At 58.7% G+C, this 27,722-nt stretch overlaps 2 non-coding genes across 2 annotated transcripts; both read left to right on the top strand.

Annotated features, from left to right (window-relative positions):
* Nucleotides 1-9,158: 9,158 nt before the first annotated feature.
* TRNAS-GCU (transfer RNA serine (anticodon GCU)) lies at nucleotides 9,159-9,240 on the top strand. Its single transcript has one exon. It is a non-coding gene; the product is annotated as a tRNA-Ser (tRNA).
* A 10,458-nt stretch (nucleotides 9,241-19,698) lies between these two features.
* TRNAS-GCU (transfer RNA serine (anticodon GCU)) lies at nucleotides 19,699-19,780 on the top strand. The gene has a single exon. It is a non-coding gene; the product is annotated as a tRNA-Ser (tRNA).
* The last annotated feature ends 7,942 nt before the right edge of the window (nucleotides 19,781-27,722 follow it).

The raw sequence follows: 27,722 nt of genomic DNA, 5'->3' as shown, positions 1-27,722 counted from the left end.
AGATGCAATTGCACAGGGTGCTAGATCATCCCCTCTGGGCTCCCTTTCACACAAAAGGTTGGACCAGGTGAACTTTGGAGGGCCCTACCAACTGGGGCGATCCTATCATCCTATGACTGTTTGGCCTTCCTTCCTGCTTTGTTTTGTGGCTTTCGAGGTGTGCCGATGCGTAACGGGGCTCCCTCCCCAGTAGCTCTCGCTCCAAACTGGCCTTGTCTCCATTGCTATGGGACGTCATCAGGGGCGAAAGAGGAGGCTCTCTCAAACCCGGGAACTATGGAGAAAGCCGTGCTTTTACCAAGGGAGGAACTCTTGTGGGTACTCAGCTGGTTGGGATTGGAGAAGAGGGGAGAACGAAACATGACTCTCGTGCAAAGCTGATGCCCAATGTCTTTAATGAGAAAATCAGAGGAAAATGGGAAAGGCGAGCGCTTGAGCAATGCACTTTGGAGGCTGCGTAAAGCTCAGGGAGGTGCTGCCATCTGAAGGAAAACGTCCACGCCGGGGGTGCTTCTTTCCCAATTCCCCTTCAAGGCCCTGCAATCGTGTCTCACCTGGACGCATTGCTACGGAAGGAAGGAGGAGGTATTTCCTGGGGAGCACAAGGCAGAGCAGAGCAAGAGGGGGAAAGAGAGAGGCTTCCCTGGGAAGAGACGGAAGGCCAGCGCCTATGCCTGCGCTGGCCCTTCCTCCAGGCGGAGCGGTGGGAGCTCGGCTCCTCTGCAGCCCGTGGCCGTGCTCTCAGGGCTGGCTCCAGGGCTTTCCTCGAGGCTCCTGGCGCTCGACCACGGGCTGGCAGTCCACGGGCTTCAGCATAAAAGATTGCCCCGTCCCAGAGGCCCGCAGAGCCCACGGCCCAGACCGGACCACCCAAAGCCCCCCAGCCCCAGGAAGCCCCCAGAACCGATGGGCACACTGCCAGCGCTGAGAGAGCTCCCCACGGCAGCCGACGCGCTGGATCCCACGGCTGTGCTCTGAGGGAAGGAGCTGAGGATTGGGCCCGGCAGCGTCACCGTCACTGGCGAGGGCTGGATCGCAACGCTGGAGTCGGCGCACCGGATGACGCACGGCTCGTTGCAGCTGTTGGCAAGCGGGGTCGGGCCGCAGGCGGCTGGCAGGCACGGGCTGTAGCACGACATGTCTTGCGGAGGGAGGCGACCCTGCAAGACCGGGAGGGAGCACAGGGCGCTAGCTGTCGGGCCCTTTCGGACCCCCAGCTTGGCTCCTCTGAGAACAAACAGTGCCTGGGAACTCAGTGGAGAGAGATTTGGGACGGGGCATGAGTCAAAAAAGCTGTGTGCCCGCAGTGGTGCCCTGCTGTGCTTTTGGCAGAACACTACGATGCACCCTGCTCTCCGCCGCCTTAAACTCCCTCCTGCCTGGTCACAGCCTGCCATAGCAGAAGACCTCTTCTCTCACCCGCCTGGCATGTCACAGCCACCCACAGGGACCTGGGCTGACCTGGCCAGAGTTACTTGCAACGCCCCCCATGAAATCCAGGGTCCCACTTGGTTAACGTTCTCAAAGGCGGAAGCGGTGGCGTGGCCCAACAGTTGATGGACCTCCAGTGTCTGCAGAGAGGGGGTTTCTCGGCATTTTGGTGGGCCTGCGGTGGGTATTTGTTTGTAATTGAAGGGTGATCCAAGAGGGTCCGTCCAAACGCAAGGGAGCTCCCCCGCCTCCAAGTCAATCTCCTTCACAGCCTGTACCCCAGCTGGCCTTGCCACTCCCAGGCATGCGTGCCCCATGGAGGCACTCTGCTACCTCCAGTCGCTCCACTGCCACGGGTACCTCTGCAGGCTGCGAGGATATTTCACAACAGTCCTTCTGCTCAGCCTTGAAGGCTTGGTAGGGAAGGCGCCCCAGGGAGAGTCCTCAGGAAGCCCCCTCCCGGTATGAGGAAATGGATGCCAGGTTTTTCAGATGGGTTGAGCATAGCCTTGATGCTGTGGCCTTAGTCAGGGAAAGATTCTCTGCTGCGGCCCAAGAGGCACCCTCTTTTTGGCATCGGGCTGTGTGCTTCCTGATCGTCAGCCCTTGTACCAGCATCAGTTTGTGCACTCGGCCAAACGGGTCTCCTTCTCCCCCGCCTCCCTCAAGACCCCTGGTCTTGTCGGGTCAGGCTCCTCTCACCCACTTCTCTCAGGAGGGGACATGTCTGAGTAAAATGCAACAGGGCTCCTGCAGACAGCAGCCGCTATGGAAGAAGACATCTACGGTGGGACTAGCTCTCCTGAGGAAGCTCCTCGTCGTGCCAATAATGCAAAAGGAGCATTGCTGAACTGCGGATGGTGGAGGAAGTGCCCGTTGGTTGGTTAGTTAGAGAGCGCTGGCCGTACGTCCCGAGCCTTGGAAAGAAGCACGGCTGGCAAAGAAACCCACCAACGCCCTGTCTCACATCCTAGACCATTCACCGAGGACAAGGGAGGCAAAATGCATGCAGCCCTCTCCACGACAGCTGTCCTGCCAACCGGGGAGACAAGAGGCAAAATGAACTGAGACTTACCAACTTCACAGAGCAGAGGAAGGCACGAGGGGAGGACAGAGGAGCTGGGAGCTGGGCACACTTTTATACTGCGGCCCAGAGCCCCAGGGGAGCTGAAGAATGACACCAACATGAAGCATGTTGAGAAACAGCAATTTTGGCTTCTCAAAGCTCTGCTGGTAGATGAAAGACAAGCCTCCTTTGCCTGAAATGCTTGACTCCCTTTTCATCCTGAGCATGAAGTGATTTTGCACTGAAGCACTGAAGTGATTTTGCTGAGAGCAATTATGTTTCTTCCGCAGACCAAGGCTCGTTTGAGGTCTCCTTCCAGTTGCTGGTGAAGCCTTGCAGCAGATTCAGGCCACGAGCAGGTGTTGTGTGCGTCCTGCCCTTCCTGGGGAGCGTGGCCACCACTTGCTTAGGACTTTGCCTGTGGAGCACGCCTGAAGGCCACTCAGAAGGGCCTCTCTTTGACAGGCTGAGGCCAACCCTGAGCAACACCAGTGCCTGCAGGCTCTGGGGTTGCTCAGAGCCCAGCCAAGCCTCTGCAGGATGGCTGTTCCGCTGAGGGACAGAGAAGGGAGGAGACTCAGATCCCCGGGGTGACTGGAAGGTGACGGTCAAACAAGGCCCTCCCGCGGTCTGGAGAGAAAACCCGTTGTGCGCAGGGATGGCGACACGGAGGCCATTGCTGGGGTGGATCAGGCTACTCGGTGGCAGATCTCTGCTCCCCTCGGGCCTCTGAGATGCACACACTTCCAGTCATGCAAAGGGAGCCCAGCAGTTCAGCTGTTGTCTTCGGTCAGCAGCGGCCAGAGTGTTTTCTTTGGGAACTGCGCAGCCCTTGCCTTGCCTGCCAGGACTTTACTACTGCTCTCCTGAGGAGAAGCGACGGCTCAACGTGGCCCTCGAGAGCGAGGAAGGAGCCTGCTGACTCGTGCCTGAAAGCGAGCCATCGCCAAGTGGACCTGTTTGCTTTGGCGCAGTCTTCCCAGACAACACTCATCTTTGCATCATTGCCGGGTGGCTTGTTCAGGTCACTGACCCAGAGGCTCTGGCTTGTTTTCCCTGGCTCGGGGACCGATTGGCACATTCAGGGCCCTTTAATTGCAAGGTGGCACCAGCAGACCACCTCGGAGTCATCTGTGAGTCACCAAAAAGGGCTGAGGCACTACGAGAGACCTCAGCTCCACCTCGGTGCAAATCATCCATGCACTGGCATCAGGGGCTCTGGGGGAAATGGATTCAAGACGTGCAGAGGACCCTAAGCACAACCTCATGTCCGCATTCCTGCAGAAAGGCAGCTTTTTGTACGGTGTTGTCACGGCTGTTCGTGTCTTGCCCAACCACTTGGTGACTCTTTGAAATCCTGTCACGCTCCTTGGTGAAACAGCAGCCTGAGGAGGACAGCACGGACGTGTCCTGACGTTCCCGCTCCCGGACGTTTCTGGAGCACAGAGCAAATTGAGGAAAGTTGCCGCCCCTACGTGTCCAGGGCCTGGGGAGCCTGCTTTTTTGACAGACCGGTGTGACAGACCACCGGACGGAGGCTGCAGCCACTGAGCGGCACCGCATGGTGCTCCCTGCAACCCTACGAGACATAGAGGAGACTGTGGCGGTCTGGAAAGCTCTGGAGGCCAGGCACATGTCACCAGCCCTGAGAGCTGCCTGGAAAAAGCCACGGACAGCCCGTGCTGCTTGGGAAGAAGGGCGGCCGTGCCATTTGGGGGAAGGGTCTTGGAAGGGGGATGTTGTCTTCTCCTGCAAAGGACGGATGGCTCTGTCTCGCTTCTGCCGTCGTTTCCAGCAGAGCCATGCTCTTGGGGCCGTTGCGCCTTCCTGCTGGGACGGTCGACCCAGTGCCACAGCTGACGGCAGCAACGTGCTCACTCCGCACAGGCAGAAACGGGTCCCAGGAGTCAGTATGGCGCCAGGGTGGGAGGCAGCCAGCCGTGCCTCTTTTCCAGGCGGACCTGGAAGTGCACTGACAAAGCAGCCAGTGGTGCTCCCTGCTGAAAGGCTCTGTGAGGAACTTGCGAGGCACTCGACCCCACAGCGTGTCCTCATCTGAAGGGCAGGGAAGTGGCTGCCTATCTCTTCCAGCCCCCAAACCCCCGAGAGGTGGCCCTTTGAGACGCGGCCCAGCCCTGCAGAAGAGGCACGGGTGGCCCACGGCAATCTCCACGGGGGAAGCTGCCGGCAGGAACCAGCCCCGAGGGAAACTCCCCAGATGGGGGGACCTGCCCTATGGCTGCTCTGTTCCCGGCCGGTGCACTAGTGGATGAGCGCTCAACCTACTGATGTGCACCAGCAAATGCCAAAGGCCGCGATGAGTAAGGAGAGCAGTTGAGTACAGCCTTGCTGCTCCTCCCTCTCTGCTCTCCCTTCTGGCAACTGAGAGGCCGTGCAAAGAGGAGCAGACGCCAGGACAGACGCTCCGCTCCTCACGTAGCCTCCTTTGCCACCAGACGGGAGCACGACACAGCCCGTCACAGCTGCGCTACAGCAGGCAGCGAGTACCGTCGCTGGGCTGCTCTTCTCCTTGGCCTGCCACCCTGCCCCGCTGCTGGGTGTGGGAAAGGTGGGGAGGCATTCCTCCACTGCGTCAGGAGCCTGGCATTTGCTGCGCCTGAGCAGAGCTGAGGCAGCAGGAGAGGGCACACGCATCCACCCCCCCTCAGCAGGCATGTGGTAACACCTGAGGGTAGGAAGCGGACAGCACAGGCCCATCCTTGTTCCGCAAGAAGCCTTCTGCTTTGAACTGCAGCCACAAGAGGACAGGTCCTTCCCGGGGCTGGCAAGGCAACGAAAAGGGAAAAGCACCCTCAGCCAAATGCCCATGAGTTCACTCCTCAGCCACTTTGACCTTGCAGCCTTGGGGCTGACTACCCACTTTGAGAATGAGAATTGACAGATGTCCATAGAACTAGAGCCTTTCTTTTTCCCCCCCTTCCCCTTTCTTTCTTTGTTTTGAGGCCCCCACAGAGCTACCTGGCCAACTCTAGGAATGGTCCCAGTGCCCTCATCCCTTCACACAGTGGCGCTTCTCTCCATCTCACAGAGGGTCCGTCTTTGGCCTTCACCTTCCAACCACCTCTGGGCATCTGAGTCCCCTCCTTTCCGTGTCCCTCGGCTGGACAGGCACCCAGTCGGGGCTCGGCTGATTGCTGAGCCTTTCCGTGGCCCAGCGGGGCCTTGCGTTTCTCAGGGTCAGCCTCAGCCCTTCAACAGGAGACCCACGTGGGTGGCCTTCACCAGGAGTGCTCCACAGCTGAAGGCCTGACTGAGAGTGGTAGTCACGTTCCCCAGCAGGGATGTGCACAACCCACACGCAGGGCCTGGAGCTACAGAAACCCTTACCTGGGAACTGGCATGGGACCTCAAATGACCGTTGCTTTTGAGGAGCCAGCATCTGATGCATCCCTGTGCTCTCACCCAATAGGAAAATACAAGCCAGACCTTTCAGATGAAAGAGACAAGTTCTTCACCTCTTGGCTGTGCTTTGCAAGCCTCAGATGGCTGTTTGTTAACGTGCGTCACAAAGAAGGTGTGTTCCCGGTCTCCTGAGGCGCTGGATCACCATATAAAAAGCCTGGGCCACTCCGGGCCCTTCCATCCACAGCTCTTCCCTTGCTCTCCACGGTGAACTTGGTAAGTCTGAACTCACTCCTTCTCTTCCCGCTGGTAGGATTGCTGTCAGGGGGACTGCTTCCCTTCTGTGCGTGGTCCTTCTGGTACGTGGTCCAGGCTTGAAAATACACTGTGCTTCCCTCTGCTGGTGGGTGAGTCGCTGAGGGAAGAGGGAAGGCTTTGTTCCCTTCCGCGAGGGAGTCAGCTGGGCTCTTTTGTAGCAGTGACCCTGCTGAAGTCTGAGGCTGGACGACCAGTACCGCCTAACCAGTTACCAGGTGCTTCCCCAGCCCCATCCATAGTGCAGCGGCCTGCCTTGGTCACTCTTGGCTCGCAAAGGAACCTTCCAGAGGGAGACCTGGCCCTACCCGGGCACTGTTTGTTCTCAGAGGAGCCAAGCTGGGGGTCCGAAAGGGCCCGACAGCTAGCACCCTGTGCTCCCTCCCGGTCTTGCAGGGTCGCCTCCCTCCGCAAGACATGTCGTGCTACAGCCCGTGCCTGCCAGCCGCCTGCGGCCCGACCCCGCTTGCCAACAGCTGCAACGAGCCGTGCGTCATCCGGTGCGCCGACTCCAGCGTTGCGATCCAGCCCTCGCCAGTGACGGTGACGCTGCCGGGCCCAATCCTCAGCTCCTTCCCTCAGAGCACAGCCGTGGGATCCAGCGCGTCGGCTGCCGTGGGGAGCTCTCTCAGCGCTGGCAGTGTGCCCATCGGTTCTGGGGGCTTCCTGGGGCTGGGGGGCTTTGGGTGGTCCGGTCTGGGCCGTGGGCTCTGCGGGCCTCTGGGACGGGGCAATCTTTTATGCTGAAGCCCGTGGACTGCCAGCCCGTGGTCGAGCGCCAGGAGCCTCGAGGAAAGCCCTGGAGCCAGCCCTGAGAGCACGGCCACGGGCTGCAGAGGAGCCGAGCTCCCACCGCTCCGCCTGGAGGAAGGGCCAGCGCAGGCATAGGCGCTGGCCTTCCGTCTCTTCCCAGGGAAGCCTCTCTCTTTCCCCCTCTTGCTCTGCTCTGCCTTGTGCTCCCCAGGAAATACCTCCTCCTTCCTTCCGTAGCAATGCGTCCAGGTGAGACACGATTGCAGGGCCTTGAAGGGGAATTGGGAAAGAAGCACCCCCGGCGTGGACGTTTTCCTTCAGATGGCAGCACCTCCCTGAGCTTTACGCAGCCTCCAAAGTGCATTGCTCAAGCGCTCGCCTTTCCCATTTTCCTCTGATTTTCTCATTAAAGACATTGGGCATCAGCTTTGCACGAGAGTCATGTTTCGTTCTCCCCTCTTCTCCAATCCCAACCAGCTGAGTACCCACAAGAGTTCCTCCCTTGGTAAAAGCACGGCTTTCTCCATAGTTCCCGGGTTTGAGAGAGCCTCCTCTTTCGCCCCTGATGACGTCCCATAGCAATGGAGACAAGGCCAGTTTGGAGCGAGAGCTACTGGGGAGGGAGCCCCGTTACGCATCGGCACACCTCGAAAGCCACAAAACAAAGCAGGAAGGAAGGCCAAACAGTCATAGGATGATAGGATCGCCCCAGTTGGTAGGGCCCTCCAAAGTTCACCTGGTCCAACCTTTTGTGTGAAAGGGAGCCCAGAGGGGATGATCTAGCACCCTGTGCAATTGCATCTCGAAAACCTCCGGTCATGGGGATTCTACCGCGTCCCTGGGGAGGTTCTCGCAGCGAATGATCGTTCCCATTGCGAAAAATGTCTTTACAGGCCCCTGGGGTGGGCTGGGGCTGGAGAAACTACTCGGAGTGACCAGGGTGCAGGTGGTTCTGGTCCCAGCCCCCAAGGCTGTGTGCTGCTCCCCTTTTGTCCAGGACAGGAATTAAGCAGGCGGAAGAGCCCAGAGAGGCTCCCCGGGCCCTGCCATCGGTGTCCATCCCACGCGGCACAATCCCGTACTCACCTTTCTCTTAGCCACCAGGGACAGCAAGCCTGGCCTCTGCACCATTTCCCCCAGCTCAGGGTCTGACCTTCGAGGCACAGAGAGGTCTGGGCTCAGGGGACCAGTGCAATGGTTTCAACTCTCTGCAGCACTGGAGCTCTGGCAGATAAAAAGAGGAGTTGCGTGCAGTAGGGCTGGTGCCCCTCAGCTCCCTCTTCATTCCTGACCTTTAGCTGTGCTGGGAGAGAAGTAGCCTGTGATGGGATCCTAGGTGAGCGCCAGGGGGAACAGCACAGAGACACCATGACCAAGCCTGGCCAAGCCTGCACCTCCAGTCAAGTGTGAGTGAGTCCTGTCCATATGAGCTGGTGGTATTCTTCCAGAATGTCAGGAGGACGTGGCTGGTGACAACTTCATCTCAAAGTCAGGCCCACGTCCTCTGGAGGTGCTGAGCCACTCCGGGATCACTCTCCCATGTTCCTTCCTGGGAAGGAGCGTGGGGCTCTGCTCTTCAGTCATTTTCTGACGTGAATCCTGAGACCTATTTCCCAAAGGTCCCTGGAGCTCAGCCCAGCTGTCGCAAGAGCGGACCAGTCCCAAAAGGCAAAAACTGGAGCCTGGCTCCTTCTCTCCCATGTCAAACAGTATCAAAAAGTGTAGGCAGCAGGAGCAGGAGCAGCAGCAGGAGCTGGAGCAGCCAGATCAGGAGCAGCGGCAGTGGTAGCCGCGGCAGGAGCAGCAGGAGCAGCAGGAGCAACAGGAGCAACAGGAGCAGCAGGAGCAGCAGGATCAGGAGCAGGATCAGGAGCAGGATCAGGAGCAGGAGCAGCAGGAGCAGGAGCAGCAGGAGCAACAGGAGCAGCAGGAGTAGCAGGAGGAGCAGTAGGAGCAGCAGGAGCAGCAGGAGCAGGAGCAGCAGGAGCAGCAGGAGCAGGAGCAGCAGGAGCAGCAGGAGCAGGAGCAGGAGCAGGAGCAGGAGCAGGAGCAGGAGCAGCAGCAGCAGCAGCAGCAGCAGCAGCAGCAGCAGCAGCAGCAGCAGCAGCAGCAGCAGCAGCAGCAGCAGCAGCAGCAGCAGCAGCAGCAGCAGCAGCAGCAGCAGCAGCAGCAGCAGCAGCAGCAGCAGCAGCAGCAGCAGCAGCAGCAGCAGCAGCAGCAGCAGCAGGCTGACGAGGTGGCCGAGTGGTGAAGGCGATGGACTGCTAATCCATTGTGCTCTGCACGCATGGGTTCGAATCCCATCCTCGTCGCTCAGCCCAACCAATGGTCCAAGTTTCTGAGTGCGAGCCGCTCAATGTGTGCCCCCGAGTAAGCTCTTTGTTTTGAGATGAGAGTTGCCTGACAAGAACTTGCAAGGTTTTGAAGTGGCTCAGGACACACCCCAACCTCTTCTGTCTCCTCCCAGGCAAGAGGAACAAAAAGGGAAAGAAGGAAGATCCAGGGGACTCCCAGGACGGTCAGCCTCTCCTCAGTCCCTGGGAAGATGATAGAGCAAAACATCCCGGAAGCAGTTTCCAAACATAGGTAGCACAGGAAGGTGGTTGGGAGTAGCAAGCACGGATTTTTCGAAGGAGAAGGCACGCTTAACCAAGCTGGTAGCCTTCTACAGTGAGGCAACTAGCTTGGTGGAGAAGGGAAGAGCAGTGGATGTTGCTTACCTTGCCTTCAGTAAGGCTCAGCCAGCCACGGGAACAAAAAAGAAAATACGCGTAAACCACTTCCTGTCACAGAACATTTCAAGTAGGGTATTTTTTTACGGGAGACATTGCTCTTATCTGTTCACAGAATCTCAGAATCGTTGGGGTTGGAAGGGACCGCCTGAGATCCTTTAGTCCAGGCTGCACTGATCAGAAGCAGGGCATGGTCAGGCAAGCGCCAGTTCTTGAGTGACAGCCATGTTATCCCATCTTCCCACTAGTTTTCTCAAGTTTCTTCCCGCCAGTACCACCCTGAACCCTCCCTTCCCCCACCTCTGCTTCCTCCCCCAAAACATCCCATACCGAGTCTCGTGCTCTGCTTGTAAGGACCACAACTGGACACAGTACTCCACATGCAGCCTGACAAGCACTGAGTAGCGTGGGATGATCACTTCTCTATCTCTGCTAGTAATGCCCCTTCAGATGCAGCCCAGGATCCGATTTCCCTTTGCTCCTGCAGCGGTGCGCTGCTGACTTACGTTCAGCTTGTGGTCCACCAGGACCCTCGGGGTCCCTTTCTGTTCCCCAGCCACACACATCCTAGCCTGTCCTGGGCTCTTTCGTTATGTCTTTGTTAAACGTCATACAGTTCTCGTGCTGTCCTGTGATGCTCTTCCTCTGCACTCATCACAGACTCCCAGTACTTAAAGGCCACTACAAAGAGGACAGAAGTTCTTCCCAAAGAGTCACATGGAGACGACGGGGAGCAACCGGGAGAGGTTTCACCTTGATAGAAGCAAGACATTTTTCACAGTGGGAGCAATCATTCGCTGCGAGAACCTCCCCAGGGACGCGGTAGAATCCCCATGACCGGAGGTTTTCGAGATGCAATTGCACAGGGTGCTAGATCATCCCCTCTGGGCTCCCTTTCACACAAAAGGTTGGACCAGGTGAACTTTGGAGGGCCCTACCAACTGGGGCGATCCTATCATCCTATGACTGTTTGGCCTTCCTTCCTGCTTTGTTTTGTGGCTTTCGAGGTGTGCCGATGCGTAACGGGGCTCCCTCCCCAGTAGCTCTCGCTCCAAACTGGCCTTGTCTCCATTGCTATGGGACGTCATCAGGGGCGAAAGAGGAGGCTCTCTCAAACCCGGGAACTATGGAGAAAGCCGTGCTTTTACCAAGGGAGGAACTCTTGTGGGTACTCAGCTGGTTGGGATTGGAGAAGAGGGGAGAACGAAACATGACTCTCGTGCAAAGCTGATGCCCAATGTCTTTAATGAGAAAATCAGAGGAAAATGGGAAAGGCGAGCGCTTGAGCAATGCACTTTGGAGGCTGCGTAAAGCTCAGGGAGGTGCTGCCATCTGAAGGAAAACGTCCACGCCGGGGGTGCTTCTTTCCCAATTCCCCTTCAAGGCCCTGCAATCGTGTCTCACCTGGACGCATTGCTACGGAAGGAAGGAGGAGGTATTTCCTGGGGAGCACAAGGCAGAGCAGAGCAAGAGGGGGAAAGAGAGAGGCTTCCCTGGGAAGAGACGGAAGGCCAGCGCCTATGCCTGCGCTGGCCCTTCCTCCAGGCGGAGCGGTGGGAGCTCGGCTCCTCTGCAGCCCGTGGCCGTGCTCTCAGGGCTGGCTCCAGGGCTTTCCTCGAGGCTCCTGGCGCTCGACCACGGGCTGGCAGTCCACGGGCTTCAGCATAAAAGATTGCCCCGTCCCAGAGGCCCGCAGAGCCCACGGCCCAGACCGGACCACCCAAAGCCCCCCAGCCCCAGGAAGCCCCCAGAACCGATGGGCACACTGCCAGCGCTGAGAGAGCTCCCCACGGCAGCCGACGCGCTGGATCCCACGGCTGTGCTCTGAGGGAAGGAGCTGAGGATTGGGCCCGGCAGCGTCACCGTCACTGGCGAGGGCTGGATCGCAACGCTGGAGTCGGCGCACCGGATGACGCACGGCTCGTTGCAGCTGTTGGCAAGCGGGGTCGGGCCGCAGGCGGCTGGCAGGCACGGGCTGTAGCACGACATGTCTTGCGGAGGGAGGCGACCCTGCAAGACCGGGAGGGAGCACAGGGCGCTAGCTGTCGGGCCCTTTCGGACCCCCAGCTTGGCTCCTCTGAGAACAAACAGTGCCTGGGAACTCAGTGGAGAGAGATTTGGGACGGGGCATGAGTCAAAAAAGCTGTGTGCCCGCAGTGGTGCCCTGCTGTGCTTTTGGCAGAACACTACGATGCACCCTGCTCTCCGCCGCCTTAAACTCCCTCCTGCCTGGTCACAGCCTGCCATAGCAGAAGACCTCTTCTCTCACCCGCCTGGCATGTCACAGCCACCCACAGGGACCTGGGCTGACCTGGCCAGAGTTACTTGCAACGCCCCCCATGAAATCCAGGGTCCCACTTGGTTAACGTTCTCAAAGGCGGAAGCGGTGGCGTGGCCCAACAGTTGATGGACCTCCAGTGTCTGCAGAGAGGGGGTTTCTCGGCATTTTGGTGGGCCTGCGGTGGGTATTTGTTTGTAATTGAAGGGTGATCCAAGAGGGTCCGTCCAAACGCAAGGGAGCTCCCCCGCCTCCAAGTCAATCTCCTTCACAGCCTGTACCCCAGCTGGCCTTGCCACTCCCAGGCATGCGTGCCCCATGGAGGCACTCTGCTACCTCCAGTCGCTCCACTGCCACGGGTACCTCTGCAGGCTGCGAGGATATTTCACAACAGTCCTTCTGCTCAGCCTTGAAGGCTTGGTAGGGAAGGCGCCCCAGGGAGAGTCCTCAGGAAGCCCCCTCCCGGTATGAGGAAATGGATGCCAGGTTTTTCAGATGGGTTGAGCATAGCCTTGATGCTGTGGCCTTAGTCAGGGAAAGATTCTCTGCTGCGGCCCAAGAGGCACCCTCTTTTTGGCATCGGGCTGTGTGCTTCCTGATCGTCAGCCCTTGTACCAGCATCAGTTTGTGCACTCGGCCAAACGGGTCTCCTTCTCCCCCGCCTCCCTCAAGACCCCTGGTCTTGTCGGGTCAGGCTCCTCTCACCCACTTCTCTCAGGAGGGGACATGTCTGAGTAAAATGCAACAGGGCTCCTGCAGACAGCAGCCGCTATGGAAGAAGACATCTACGGTGGGACTAGCTCTCCTGAGGAAGCTCCTCGTCGTGCCAATAATGCAAAAGGAGCATTGCTGAACTGCGGATGGTGGAGGAAGTGCCCGTTGGTTGGTTAGTTAGAGAGCGCTGGCCGTACGTCCCGAGCCTTGGAAAGAACCACGGCTGGCAAAGAAACCCACCAACGCCCTGTCTCACATCCTAGACCATTCACCGAGGACAAGGGAGGCAAAATGCATGCAGCCCTCTCCACGACAGCTGTCCTGCCAACCGGGGAGACAAGAGGCAAAATGAACTGAGACTTACCAACTTCACAGAGCAGAGGAAGGCACGAGGGGAGGACAGAGGAGCTGGGAGCTGGGCACACTTTTATACTGCGGCCCAGAGCCCCAGGGGAGCTGAAGAATGACACCAACATGAAGCATGTTGAGAAACAGCAATTTTGGCTTCTCAAAGCTCTGCTGGTAGATGAAAGACAAGCCTCCTTTGCCTGAAATGCTTGACTCCCTTTTCATCCTGAGCATGAAGTGATTTTGCACTGAAGCACTGAAGTGATTTTGCTGAGAGCAATTATGTTTCTTCTGCAGACCAAGGCTCGTTTGAGGTCTCCTTCCAGTTGCTGGTGAAGCCTTGCAGCAGATTCAGGCCACGAGCAGGTGTTGTGTGCGTCCTGCCCTTCCTGGGGAGCGTGGCCACCACTTGCTTAGGACTTTGCCTGTGGAGCACGCCTGAAGGCCACTCAGAAGGGCCTCTCTTTGACGGGCTGAGGCCGACCCTGAGCAACACCAGTGCCTGCAGGCTCTGGGGTTGCTCAGAGCCCAGCCAAGCCTCTGCAGGATGGCTGTTCCGCTGAGGGACAGAGAAGGGAGGAGACTCAGATCCCCGGGGTGACTGGAAGGTGACGGTCAAACAAGGCCCTCCCGCGGTCTGGAGAGAAAACCCGTTGTGCGCAGGGATGGCGACACGGAGGCCATTGCTGGGGTGGATCAGGCTACTCGGTGGCAGATCTCTGCTCCCCTCGGGCCTCTGAGATGCACACACTTCCAGTCATGCAAAGGGAGCCCAGCAGTTCAGCTGTTGTCTTCGGTCAGCAGCGGCCAGAGTGTTTTCTTTGGGAACTGCGCAGCCCTTGCCTTGCCTGCCAGGACTTTACTACTGCTCTCCTGAGGAGAAGCGACGGCTCAACGTGGCCCTCGAGAGCGAGGAAGGAGCCTGCTGACTCGTGCCTGAAAGCGAGCCATCGCCAAGTGGACCTGTTTGCTTTGGCGCAGTCTTCCCAGACAACACTCATCTTTGCATCATTGCCGGGTGGCTTGTTCAGGTCACTGACCCAGAGGCTCTGGCTTGTTTTCCCTGGCTCGGGGACCGATTGGCACATTCAGGGCCCTTTAATTGCAAGGTGGCACCAGCAGACCACCTCGGAGTCATCTGTGAGTCACCAAAAAGGGCTGAGGCACTACGAGAGACCTCAGCTCCACCTCGGTGCAAATCATCCATGCACTGGCATCAGGGGCTCTGGGGGAAATGGATTCAAGACGTGCAGAGGACCCTAAGCACAACCTCATGTCCGCATTCCTGCAGAAAGGCAGCTTTTTGTACGGTGTTGTCACGGCTGTTCGTGTCTTGCCCAACCACTTGGTGACTCTTTGAAATCCTGTCACGCTCCTTGGTGAAACAGCAGCCTGAGGAGGACAGCACGGACGTGTCCTGACGTTCCCGCTCCCGGACGTTTCTGGAGCACAGAGCAAATTGAGGAAAGTTGCCGCCCCTACGTGTCCAGGGCCTGGGGAGCCTGCTTTTTTGACAGACCGGTGTGACAGACCACCGGACGGAGGCTGCAGCCACTGAGCGGCACCGCATGGTGCTCCCTGCAACCCTACGAGACATAGAGGAGACTGTGGCGGTCTGGAAAGCTCTGGAGGCCAGGCACATGTCACCAGCCCTGAGAGCTGCCTGGAAAAAGCCACGGACAGCCCGTGCTGCTTGGGAAGAAGGGCGGCCGTGCCATTTGGGGGAAGGGTCTTGGAAGGGGGATGTTGTCTTCTCCTGCAAAGGACGGATGGCTCTGTCTCGCTTCTGCCGTCGTTTCCAGCAGAGCCATGCTCTTGGGGCCGTTGCGCCTTCCTGCTGGGACGGTCGACCCAGTGCCACAGCTGACGGCAGCAACGTGCTCACTCCGCACAGGCAGAAACGGGTCCCAGGAGTCAGTATGGCGCCAGGGTGGGAGGCAGCCAGCCGTGCCTCTTTTCCAGGCGGACCTGGAAGTGCACTGACAAAGCAGCCAGTGGTGCTCCCTGCTGAAAGGCTCTGTGAGGAACTTGCGAGGCACTCGACCCCACAGCGTGTCCTCATCTGAAGGGCAGGGAAGTGGCTGCCTATCTCTTCCAGCCCCCAAACCCCCGAGAGGTGGCCCTTTGAGACGCGGCCCAGCCCTGCAGAAGAGGCACGGGTGGCCCACGGCAATCTGCACGGGGGAAGCTGCCGGCAGGAACCAGCCCCGAGGGAAACTCCCCAGATGGGGGGACCTGCCCTATGGCTGCTCTGTTCCCGGCCGGTGCACTAGTGGATGAGCGCTCAACCTACTGATGTGCACCAGCAAATGCCAAAGGCCGCGATGAGTAAGGAGAGCAGTTGAGTACAGCCTTGCTGCTCCTCCCTCTCTGCTCTCCCTTCTGGCAACTGAGAGGCCGTGCAAAGAGGAGCAGACGCCAGGACAGACGCTCCGCTCCTCACGTAGCCTCCTTTGCCACCAGACGGGAGCACGACACAGCCCGTCACAGCTGCGCTACAGCAGGCAGCGAGTACCGTCGCTGGGCTGCTCTTCTCCTTGGCCTGCCACCCTGCCCCGCTGCTGGGTGTGGGAAAGGTGGGGAGGCATTCCTCCACTGCGTCAGGAGCCTGGCATTTGCTGCGCCTGAGCAGAGCTGAGGCAGCAGGAGAGGGCACACGCATCCACCCCCCCTCAGCAGGCATGTGGTAACACCTGAGGGTAGGAAGCGGACAGCACAGGCCCATCCTTGTTCCGCAAGAAGCCTTCTGCTTTGAACTGCAGCCACAAGAGGACAGGTCCTTCCCGGGGCTGGCAAGGCAACGAAAAGGGAAAAGCACCCTCAGCCAAATGCCCATGAGTTCACTCCTCAGCCACTTTGACCTTGCAGCCTTGGGGCTGACTACCCACTTTGAGAATGAGAATTGACAGATGTCCATAGAACTAGAGCCTTTCTTTTTCCCCCCCTTCCCCTTTCTTTCTTTGTTTTGAGGCCCCCACAGAGCTACCTGGCCAACTCTAGGAATGGTCCCAGTGCCCTCATCCCTTCACACAGTGGCGCTTCTCTCCATCTCACAGAGGGTCCGTCTTTGGCCTTCACCTTCCAACCACCTCTGGGCATCTGAGTCCCCTCCTTTCCGTGTCCCTCGGCTGGACAGGCACCCAGTCGGGGCTCGGCTGATTGCTGAGCCTTTCCGTGGCCCAGCGGGGCCTTGCGTTTCTCAGGGTCAGCCTCAGCCCTTCAACAGGAGACCCACGTGGGTGGCCTTCACCAGGAGTGCTCCACAGCTGAAGGCCTGACTGAGAGTGGTAGTCACGTTCCCCAGCAGGGATGTGCACAACCCACACGCAGGGCCTGGAGCTACAGAAACCCTTACCTGGGAACTGGCATGGGACCTCAAATGACCGTTGCTTTTGAGGAGCCAGCATCTGATGCATCCCTGTGCTCTCACCCAATAGGAAAATACAAGCCAGACCTTTCAGATGAAAGAGACAAGTTCTTCACCTCTTGGCTGTGCTTTGCAAGCCTCAGATGGCTGTTTGTTAACGTGCGTCACAAAGAAGGTGTGTTCCCGGTCTCCTGAGGCGCTGGATCACCATATAAAAAGCCTGGGCCACTCCGGGCCCTTCCATCCACAGCTCTTCCCTTGCTCTCCACGGTGAACTTGGTAAGTCTGAACTCACTCCTTCTCTTCCCGCTGGTAGGATTGCTGTCAGGGGGACTGCTTCCCTTCTGTGCGTGGTCCTTCTGGTACGTGGTCCAGGCTTGAAAATACACTGTGCTTCCCTCTGCTGGTGGGTGAGTCGCTGAGGGAAGAGGGAAGGCTTTGTTCCCTTCCGCGAGGGAGTCAGCTGGGCTCTTTTGTAGCAGTGACCCTGCTGAAGTCTGAGGCTGGACGACCAGTACCGCCTAACCAGTTACCAGGTGCTTCCCCAGCCCCATCCATAGTGCAGCGGCCTGCCTTGGTCACTCTTGGCTCGCAAAGGAACCTTCCAGAGGGAGACCTGGCCCTACCCGGGCACTGTTTGTTCTCAGAGGAGCCAAGCTGGGGGTCCGAAAGGGCCCGACAGCTAGCACCCTGTGCTCCCTCCCGGTCTTGCAGGGTCGCCTCCCTCCGCAAGACATGTCGTGCTACAGCCCGTGCCTGCCAGCCGCCTGCGGCCCGACCCCGCTTGCCAACAGCTGCAACGAGCCGTGCGTCATCCGGTGCGCCGACTCCAGCGTTGCGATCCAGCCCTCGCCAGTGACGGTGACGCTGCCGGGCCCAATCCTCAGCTCCTTCCCTCAGAGCACAGCCGTGGGATCCAGCGCGTCGGCTGCCGTGGGGAGCTCTCTCAGCGCTGGCAGTGTGCCCATCGGTTCTGGGGGCTTCCTGGGGCTGGGGGGCTTTGGGTGGTCCGGTCTGGGCCGTGGGCTCTGCGGGCCTCTGGGACGGGGCAATCTTTTATGCTGAAGCCCGTGGACTGCCAGCCCGTGGTCGAGCGCCAGGAGCCTCGAGGAAAGCCCTGGAGCCAGCCCTGAGAGCACGGCCACGGGCTGCAGAGGAGCCGAGCTCCCACCGCTCCGCCTGGAGGAAGGGCCAGCGCAGGCATAGGCGCTGGCCTTCCGTCTCTTCCCAGGGAAGCCTCTCTCTTTCCCCCTCTTGCTCTGCTCTGCCTTGTGCTCCCCAGGAAATACCTCCTCCTTCCTTCCGTAGCAATGCGTCCAGGTGAGACACGATTGCAGGGCCTTGAAGGGGAATTGGGAAAGAAGCACCCCCGGCGTGGACGTTTTCCTTCAGATGGCAGCACCTCCCTGAGCTTTACGCAGCCTCCAAAGTGCATTGCTCAAGCGCTCGCCTTTCCCATTTTCCTCTGATTTTCTCATTAAAGACATTGGGCATCAGCTTTGCACGAGAGTCATGTTTCGTTCTCCCCTCTTCTCCAATCCCAACCAGCTGAGTACCCACAAGAGTTCCTCCCTTGGTAAAAGCACGGCTTTCTCCATAGTTCCCGGGTTTGAGAGAGCCTCCTCTTTCGCCCCTGATGACGTCCCATAGCAATGGAGACAAGGCCAGTTTGGAGCGAGAGCTACTGGGGAGGGAGCCCCGTTACGCATCGGCACACCTCGAAAGCCACAAAACAAAGCAGGAAGGAAGGCCAAACAGTCATAGGATGATAGGATCGCCCCAGTTGGTAGGGCCCTCCAAAGTTCACCTGGTCCAACCTTTTGTGTGAAAGGGAGCCCAGAGGGGATGATCTAGCACCCTGTGCAATTGCATCTCGAAAACCTCCGGTCATGGGGATTCTACCGCGTCCCTGGGGAGGTTCTCGCAGCGAATGATCGTTCCCATTGCGAAAAATGTCTTTACAGGCCCCTGGGGTGGGCTGGGGCTGGAGAAACTACTCGGAGTGACCAGGGTGCAGGTGGTTCTGGTCCCAGCCCCCAAGGCTGTGTGCTGCTCCCCTTTTGTCCAGGACAGGAATTAAGCAGGCGGAAGAGCCCAGAGAGGCTCCCCGGGCCCTGCCATCGGTGTCCATCCCACGCGGCACAATCCCGTACTCACCTTTCTCTTAGCCACCAGGGACAGCAAGCCTGGCCTCTGCACCATTTCCCCCAGCTCAGGGTCTGACCTTCGAGGCACAGAGAGGTCTGGGCTCAGGGGACCAGTGCAATGGTTTCAACTCTCTGCAGCACTGGAGCTCTGGCAGGTAAAAAGAGGAGTTGCGTGCAGTGGGGTTGGTGCCCCTCAGCTCCCTCTTCATTCCTGACCTTTAGCTGTGCTGGGAGAGAAGTAGCCTGTGATGGGATCCTAGGTGAGCGCCAGGGGGAACAGCACAGAGACACCATGACCAAGCCTGGCCAAGCCTGCACCTCCAGTCAAGTGTGAGTGAGTCCTGTCCATATGAGCTGGTGGTATTCTTCCAGAATGTCAGGAGGACGTGGCTGGTGACAACTTCATCTCAAAGTCAGGCCCACGTCCTCTGGAGGTGCTGAGCCACTCCGGGATCACTCTCCCGTGTTCCTTCCTGGGAAGGAGCGTGGGGCTCTGCTCTTCAGTCATTTTCTGACGTGAATCCTGAGACCTATTTCCCAAAGGTCCCTGGAGCTCAGCCCAGCTGTCGCAAGAGCGGACCAGTCCCAAAAGGCAAAAACTGGAGCCTGGCTCCTTCTCTCCCATGTCAAACAGTATCAAAAAGTGTAGGCAGCAGGAGCAGGAGCAGCAGCAGGAGCTGGAGCAGCCAGATCAGGAGCAGCGGCAGTGGTAGCCGCGGCAGGAGCAGCAGGAGCAGCAGGAGCAACAGGAGCAACAGGAGCAGCAGGAGCAGCAAGAGCAGGATCAGGATCAGGATCAGGAGCAGCAGGAGCAGGAGCAGGAGCAGCAGGAGCAGGAGCAGGAGCAGTAGGAGCAGCAGTAGGAGCAGGAGCAGGAGCAGCAGCAGGAGCAGGAGCAGGAGCAGGAGCAGCAGGAGCAGGAGGAGCAGGAGCAGGAGCAGGAGCAGGAGCAGGAGCAGCAGGAGCAGCAGCAGCAGCAGCAGCAGGAGCAGCAGCAGCAGCAGCAGCAGCAGCAGCAGCAGCAGCAGCAGCAGCAGCAGCAGCAGCAGCAGCAGCAGCAGCAGCAGCAGCAGCAGCAGCAGCAGCAGCAGCAGCAGCAGCAGCAGCAGCAGCAGCAGCAGCAGCAGCAGCAGCAGCAGCAGCAGCAGCAGCAGCAGCAGCAGCAGCAGCAGCAGCAGCAGGCTGACGAGGTGGCCGAGTGGTGAAGGCGATGGACTGCTAATCCATTGTGCTCTGCACGCATGGGTTCGAATCCCATCCTCGTCGCTCAGCCCAACCAATGGTCCAAGTTTCTGAGTGCGAGCCGCTCAATGTGTGCCCCCGAGTAAGCTCTTTGTTTTGAGATGAGAGTTGCCTGACAAGAACTTGCAAGGTTTTGAAGTGGCTCAGGACACACCCCAACCTCTTCTGTCTCCTCCCAGGCAAGAGGAACAAAAAGGGAAAGAAGGAAGATCCAGGGGACTCCCAGGACGGTCAGCCTCTCCTCAGTCCCTGGGAAGATGATAGAGCAAAACATCCCGGAAGCAGTTTCCAAACATAGGTAGCACAGGAAGGTGGTTGGGAGTAGCAAGCACGGATTTTTCGAAGGAGAAGGCACGCTTAACCAAGCTGGTAGCCTTCTACAGTGAGGCAACTAGCTTGGTGGAGAAGGGAAGAGCAGTGGATGTTGCTTACCTTGCCTTCAGTAAGGCTCAGCCAGCCACGGGAACAAAAAAGAAAATACGCGTAAACCACTTCCTGTCACAGAACATTTCAAGTAGGGTATTTTTTTACGGGAGACATTGCTCTTATCTGTTCACAGAATCTCAGAATCGTTGGGGTTGGAAGGGACCGCCTGAGATCCTTTAGTCCAGGCTGCACTGATCAGAAGCAGGGCATGGTCAGGCAAGCGCCAGTTCTTGAGTGACAGCCATGTTATCCCATCTTCCCACTAGTTTTCTCAAGTTTCTTCCCGCCAGTACCACCCTGAACCCTCCCTTCCCCCACCTCTGCTTCCTCCCCCAAAACATCCCATACCGAGTCTCGTGCTCTGCTTGTAAGGACCACAACTGGACACAGTACTCCACATGCAGCCTGACAAGCACTGAGTAGCGTGGGATGATCACTTCTCTATCTCTGCTAGTAATGCCCCTTCAGATGCAGCCCAGGATCCGATTTCCCTTTGCTCCTGCAGCGGTGCGCTGCTGACTTACGTTCAGCTTGTGGTCCACCAGGACCCTCGGGGTCCCTTTCTGTTCCCCAGCCACACACATCCTAGCCTGTCCTGGGCTCTTTCGTTATGTCTTTGTTAAACGTCATACAGTTCTCGTGCTGTCCTGTGATGCTCTTCCTCTGCACTCATCACAGATTCCCAGTACTTAAAGGCCACTACAAAGAGGACAGAAGTTCTTCCCAAAGAGTCACATGGAGACGACGGGGAGCAACCGGGAGAGGTTTCACCTTGATAGAAGCAAGACATTTTTCACAGTGGGAGCAATCATTCGCTGCGAGAACCTCCCCAGGGACGCGGTAGAATCCCCATGACCGGAGGTTTTCGAGATGCAATTGCACAGGGTGCTAGATCATCCCCTCTGGGCTCCCTTTCACACAAAAGGTTGGACCAGGTGAACTTTGGAGGGCCCTACCAACTGGGGCGATCCTATCATCCTATGACTGTTTGGCCTTCCTTCCTGCTTTGTTTTGTGGCTTTCGAGGTGTGCCGATGCGTAACGGGGCTCCCTCCCCAGTAGCTCTCGCTCCAAACTGGCCTTGTCTCCATTGCTATGGGACGTCATCAGGGGCGAAAGAGGAGGCTCTCTCAAACCCGGGAACTATGGAGAAAGCCGTGCTTTTACCAAGGGAGGAACTCTTGTGGGTACTCAGCTGGTTGGGGTTGGAGAAGAGGGGAGAACGAAACATGACTCTCGTGCAAAGCTGATGCCCAATGTCTTTAATGAGAAAATCAGAGGAAAATGGGAAAGGCGAGCGCTTGAGCAATGCACTTTGGAGGCTGCGTAAAGCTCAGGGAGGTGCTGCCATCTGAAGGAAAACGTCCACGCCGGGGGTGCTTCTTTCCCAATTCCCCTTCAAGGCCCTGCAATCGTGTCTCACCTGGACGCATTGCTACGGAAGGAAGGAGGAGGTATTTCCTGGGGAGCACAAGGCAGAGCAGAGCAAGAGGGGGAAAGAGAGAGGCTTCCCTGGGAAGAGACGGAAGGCCAGCGCCTATGCCTGCGCTGGCCCTTCCTCCAGGCGGAGCGGTGGGAGCTCGGCTCCTCTGCAGCCCGTGGCCGTGCTCTCAGGGCTGGCTCCAGGGCTTTCCTCGAGGCTCCTGGCGCTCGACCACGGGCTGGCAGTCCACGGGCTTCAGCATAAAAGATTGCCCCGTCCCAGAGGCCCGCAGAGCCCACGGCCCAGACCGGACCACCCAAAGCCCCCCAGCCCCAGGAAGCCCCCAGAACCGATGGGCACACTGCCAGCGCTGAGAGAGCTCCCCACGGCAGCCGACGCGCTGGATCCCACGGCTGTGCTCTGAGGGAAGGAGCTGAGGATTGGGCCCGGCAGCGTCACCGTCACTGGCGAGGGCTGGATCGCAACGCTGGAGTCGGCGCACCGGATGACGCACGGCTCGTTGCAGCTGTTGGCAAGCGGGGTCGGGCCGCAGGCGGCTGGCAGGCACGGGCTGTAGCACAACATGTCTTGCGGAGGGAGGCGACCCTGCAAGACCGGGAGGGAGCACAGGGCGCTAGCTGTCGGGCCCTTTCGGACCCCCAGCTTGGCTCCTCTGAGAACAAACAGTGCCTGGGAACTCAGTGGAGAGAGATTTGGGACGGGGCATGAGTCAAAAAAGCTGTGTGCCCGCAGTGGTGCCCTGCTGTGCTTTTGGCAGAACACTACGATGCACCCTGCTCTCCGCCGCCTTAAACTCCCTCCTGCCTGGTCACAGCCTGCCATAGCAGAAGACCTCTTCTCTCACCCGCCTGGCATGTCACAGCCACCCACAGGGACCTGGGCTGACCTGGCCAGAGTTACTTGCAACGCCCCCCATGAAATCCAGGGTCCCACTTGGTTAACGTTCTCAAAGGCGGAAGCGGTGGCGTGGCCCAACAGTTGATGGACCTCCAGTGTCTGCAGAGAGGGGGTTTCTCGGCATTTTGGTGGGCCTGCGGTGGGTATTTGTTTGTAATTGAAGGGTGATCCAAGAGGGTCCGTCCAAACGCAAGGGAGCTCCCCCGCCTCCAAGTCAATCTCCTTCACAGCCTGTACCCCAGCTGGCCTTGCCACTCCCAGGCATGCGTGCCCCATGGAGGCACTCTGCTACCTCCAGTCGCTCCACTGCCACGGGTACCTCTGCAGGCTGCGAGGATATTTCACAACAGTCCTTCTGCTCAGCCTTGAAGGCTTGGTAGGGAAGGCGCCCCAGGGAGAGTCCTCAGGAAGCCCCCTCCCGGTATGAGGAAATGGATGCCAGGTTTTTCAGATGGGTTGAGCATAGCCTTGATGCTGTGGCCTTAGTCAGGGAAAGATTCTCTGCTGCGGCCCAAGAGGCACCCTCTTTTTGGCATTGGGCTGTGTGCTTCCTGATCGTCAGCCCTTGTACCAGCATCAGTTTGTGCACTCGGCCAAACGGGTCTCCTTCTCCCCCGCCTCCCTCAAGACCCCTGGTCTTGTCGGGTCAGGCTCCTCTCACCCACTTCTCTCAGGAGGGGACATGTCTGAGTAAAATGCAACAGGGCTCCTGCAGACAGCAGCCGCTATGGAAGAAGACATCTACGGTGGGACTAGCTCTCCTGAGGAAGCTCCTCGTCGTGCCAATAATGCAAAAGGAGCATTGCTGAACTGCGGATGGTGGAGGAAGTGCCCGTTGGTTGGTTAGTTAGAGAGCGCTGGCCGTACGTCCCGAGCCTTGGAAAGAAGCACGGCTGGCAAAGAAACCCACCAACGCCCTGTCTCACATCCTAGACCATTCACCGAGGACAAGGGAGGCAAAATGCATGCAGCCCTCTCCACGACAGCTGTCCTGCCAACCGGGGAGACAAGAGGCAAAATGAACTGAGACTTACCAACTTCACAGAGCAGAGGAAGGCACGAGGGGAGGACAGAGGAGCTGGGAGCTGGGCACACTTTTATACTGCGGCCCAGAGCCCCAGGGGAGCTGAAGAATGACACCAACATGAAGCATGTTGAGAAACAGCAATTTTGGCTTCTCAAAGCTCTGCTGGTAGATGAAAGACAAGCCTCCTTTGCCTGAAATGCTTGACTCCCTTTTCATCCTGAGCATGAAGTGATTTTGCACTGAAGCACTGAAGTGATTTTGCTGAGAGCAATTATGTTTCTTCCGCAGACCAAGGCTCGTTTGAGGTCTCCTTCCAGTTGCTGGTGAAGCCTTGCAGCAGATTCAGGCCACGAGCAGGTGTTGTGTGCGTCCTGCCCTTCCTGGGGAGCGTGGCCACCACTTGCTTAGGACTTTGCCTGTGGAGCACGCCTGAAGGCCACTCAGAAGGGCCTCTCTTTGACGGGCTGAGGCCGACCCTGAGCAACACCAGTGCCTGCAGGCTCTGGGGTTGCTCAGAGCCCAGCCAAGCCTCTGCAGGATGGCTGTTCCGCTGAGGGACAGAGGAGGGAGGAGACTCAGATCCCCGGGGTGACTGGAAGGTGACGGTCAAACAAGGCCCTCCCGCGGTCTGGAGAGAAAACCCGTTGTGCGCAGGGATGGCGACACGGAGGCCATTGCTGGGGTGGATCAGGCTACTCGGTGGCAGATCTCTGCTCCCCTCGGGCCTCTGAGATGCACACACTTCCAGTCATGCAAAGGGAGCCCAGCAGTTCAGCTGTTGTCTTCGGTCAGCAGCGGCCAGAGTGTTTTCTTTGGGAACTGCGCAGCCCTTGCCTTGCCTGCCAGGACTTTACTACTGCTCTCCTGAGGAGAAGCGACGGCTCAACGTGGCCCTCGAGAGCGAGGAAGGAGCCTGCTGACTCGTGCCTGAAAGCGAGCCATCGCCAAGTGGACCTGTTTGCTTTGGCGCAGTCTTCCCAGACAACACTCATCTTTGCATCATTGCCGGGTGGCTTGTTCAGGTCACTGACCCAGAGGCTCTGGCTTGTTTTCCCTGGCTCGGGGACCGATTGGCACATTCAGGGCCCTTTAATTGCAAGGTGGCACCAGCAGACCACCTCGGAGTCATCTGTGAGTCACCAAAAAGGGCTGAGGCACTACGAGAGACCTCAGCTCCACCTCGGTGCAAATCATCCATGCACTGGCATCAGGGGCTCTGGGGGAAATGGATTCAAGACGTGCAGAGGACCCTAAGCACAACCTCATGTCCGCATTCCTGCAGAAAGGCAGCTTTTTGTACGGTGTTGTCACGGCTGTTCGTGTCTTGCCCAACCACTTGGTGACTCTTTGAAATCCTGTCACGCTCCTTGGTGAAACAGCAGCCTGAGGAGGACAGCACGGACGTGTCCTGACGTTCCCGCTCCCGGACGTTTCTGGAGCACAGAGCAAATTGAGGAAAGTTGCCGCCCCTACGTGTCCAGGGCCTGGGGAGCCTGCTTTTTTGACAGACCGGTGTGACAGACCACCGGACGGAGGCTGCAGCCACTGAGCGGCACCGCATGGTGCTCCCTGCAACCCTACGAGACATAGAGGAGACTGTGGCGGTCTGGAAAGCTCTGGAGGCCAGGCACATGTCACCAGCCCTGAGAGCTGCCTGGAAAAAGCCACGGACAGCCCGTGCTGCTTGGGAAGAAGGGCGGCCGTGCCATTTGGGGGAAGGGTCTTGGAAGGGGGATGTTGTCTTCTCCTGCAAAGGACGGATGGCTCTGTCTCGCTTCTGCCGTCGTTTCCAGCAGAGCCATGCTCTTGGGGCCGTTGCGCCTTCCTGCTGGGACGGTCGACCCAGTGCCACAGCTGACGGCAGCAACGTGCTCACTCCGCACAGGCAGAAACGGGTCCCAGGAGTCAGTATGGCGCCAGGGTGGGAGGCAGCCAGCCGTGCCTCTTTTCCAGGCGGACCTGGAAGTGCACTGACAAAGCAGCCAGTGGTGCTCCCTGCTGAAAGGCTCTGTGAGGAACTTGCGAGGCACTCGACCCCACAGCGTGTCCTCATCTGAAGGGCAGGGAAGTGGCTGCCTATCTCTTCCAGCCCCCAAACCCCCGAGAGGTGGCCCTTTGAGACGCGGCCCAGCCCTGCAGAAGAGGCACGGGTGGCCCACGGCAATCTGCACGGGGGAAGCTGCCGGCAGGAACCAGCCCCGAGGGAAACTCCCCAGATGGGGGGACCTGCCCTATGGCTGCTCTGTTCCCGGCCGGTGCACTAGTGGATGAGCGCTCAACCTACTGATGTGCACCAGCAAATGCCAAAGGCCGCGATGAGTAAGGAGAGCAGTTGAGTACAGCCTTGCTGCTCCTCCCTCTCTGCTCTCCCTTCTGGCAACTGAGAGGCCGTGCAAAGAGGAGCAGACGCCAGGACAGACGCTCCGCTCCTCACGTAGCCTCCTTTGCCACCAGACGGGAGCACGACACAGCCCGTCACAGCTGCGCTACAGCAGGCAGCGAGTACCGTCGCTGGGCTGCTCTTCTCCTTGGCCTGCCACCCTGCCCCGCTGCTGGGTGTGGGAAAGGTGGGGAGGCATTCCTCCACTGCGTCAGGAGCCTGGCATTTGCTGCGCCTGAGCAGAGCTGAGGCAGCAGGAGAGGGCACACGCATCCACCCCCCCTCAGCAGGCATGTGGTAACACCTGAGGGTAGGAAGCGGACAGCACAGGCCCATCCTTGTTCCGCAAGAAGCCTTCTGCTTTGAACTGCAGCCACAAGAGGACAGGTCCTTCCCGGGGCTGGCAAGGCAACGAAAAGGGAAAAGCACCCTCAGCCAAATGCCCATGAGTTCACTCCTCAGCCACTTTGACCTTGCAGCCTTGGGGCTGACTACCCACTTTGAGAATGAGAATTGACAGATGTCCATAGAACTAGAGCCTTTCTTTTTCCCCCCCTTCCCCTTTCTTTCTTTGTTTTGAGGCCCCCACAGAGCTACCTGGCCAACTCTAGGAATGGTCCCAGTGCCCTCATCCCTTCACACAGTGGCGCTTCTCTCCATCTCACAGAGGGTCCGTCTTTGGCCTTCACCTTCCAACCACCTCTGGGCATCTGAGTCCCCTCCTTTCCGTGTCCCTCGGCTGGACAGGCACCCAGTCGGGGCTCGGCTGATTGCTGAGCCTTTCCGTGGCCCAGCGGGGCCTTGCGTTTCTCAGGGTCAGCCTCAGCCCTTCAACAGGAGACCCACGTGGGTGGCCTTCACCAGGAGTGCTCCACAGCTGAAGGCCTGACTGAGAGTGGTAGTCACGTTCCCCAGCAGGGATGTGCACAACCCACACGCAGGGCCTGGAGCTACAGAAACCCTTACCTGGGAACTGGCATGGGACCTCAAATGACCGTTGCTTTTGAGGAGCCAGCATCTGATGCATCCCTGTGCTCTCACCCAATAGGAAAATACAAGCCAGACCTTTCAGATGAAAGAGACAAGTTCTTCACCTCTTGGCTGTGCTTTGCAAGCCTCAGATGGCTGTTTGTTAACGTGCGTCACAAAGAAGGTGTGTTCCCGGTCTCCTGAGGCGCTGGATCACCATATAAAAAGCCTGGGCCACTCCGGGCCCTTCCATCCACAGCTCTTCCCTTGCTCTCCACGGTGAACTTGGTAAGTCTGAACTCACTCCTTCTCTTCCCGCTGGTAGGATTGCTGTCAGGGGGACTGCTTCCCTTCTGTGCGTGGTCCTTCTGGTACGTGGTCCAGGCTTGAAAATACACTGTGCTTCCCTCTGCTGGTGGGTGAGTCGCTGAGGGAAGAGGGAAGGCTTTGTTCCCTTCCGCGAGGGAGTCAGCTGGGCTCTTTTGTAGCAGTGACCCTGCTGAAGTCTGAGGCTGGACGACCAGTACCGCCTAACCAGTTACCAGGTGCTTCCCCAGCCCCATCCATAGTGCAGCGGCCTGCCTTGGTCACTCTTGGCTCGCAAAGGAACCTTCCAGAGGGAGACCTGGCCCTACCCGGGCACTGTTTGTTCTCAGAGGAGCCAAGCTGGGGGTCCGAAAGGGCCCGACAGCTAGCGCCCTGTGCTCCCTCCCGGTCTTGCAGGGTCGCCTCCCTCCGCAAGACATGTCGTGCTACAGCCCGTGCCTGCCAGCCGCCTGCGGCCCGACCCCGCTTGCCAACAGCTGCAACGAGCCGTGCGTCAT

Source organism: Grus americana, chromosome 18, assembly GCF_028858705.1.
Source record: "Grus americana isolate bGruAme1 chromosome 18, bGruAme1.mat, whole genome shotgun sequence".
Taxonomy (NCBI): Eukaryota; Metazoa; Chordata; class Aves; order Gruiformes; family Gruidae; genus Grus; species Grus americana.
This window is presented reverse-complemented; position numbering and strand designations above follow the sequence as displayed.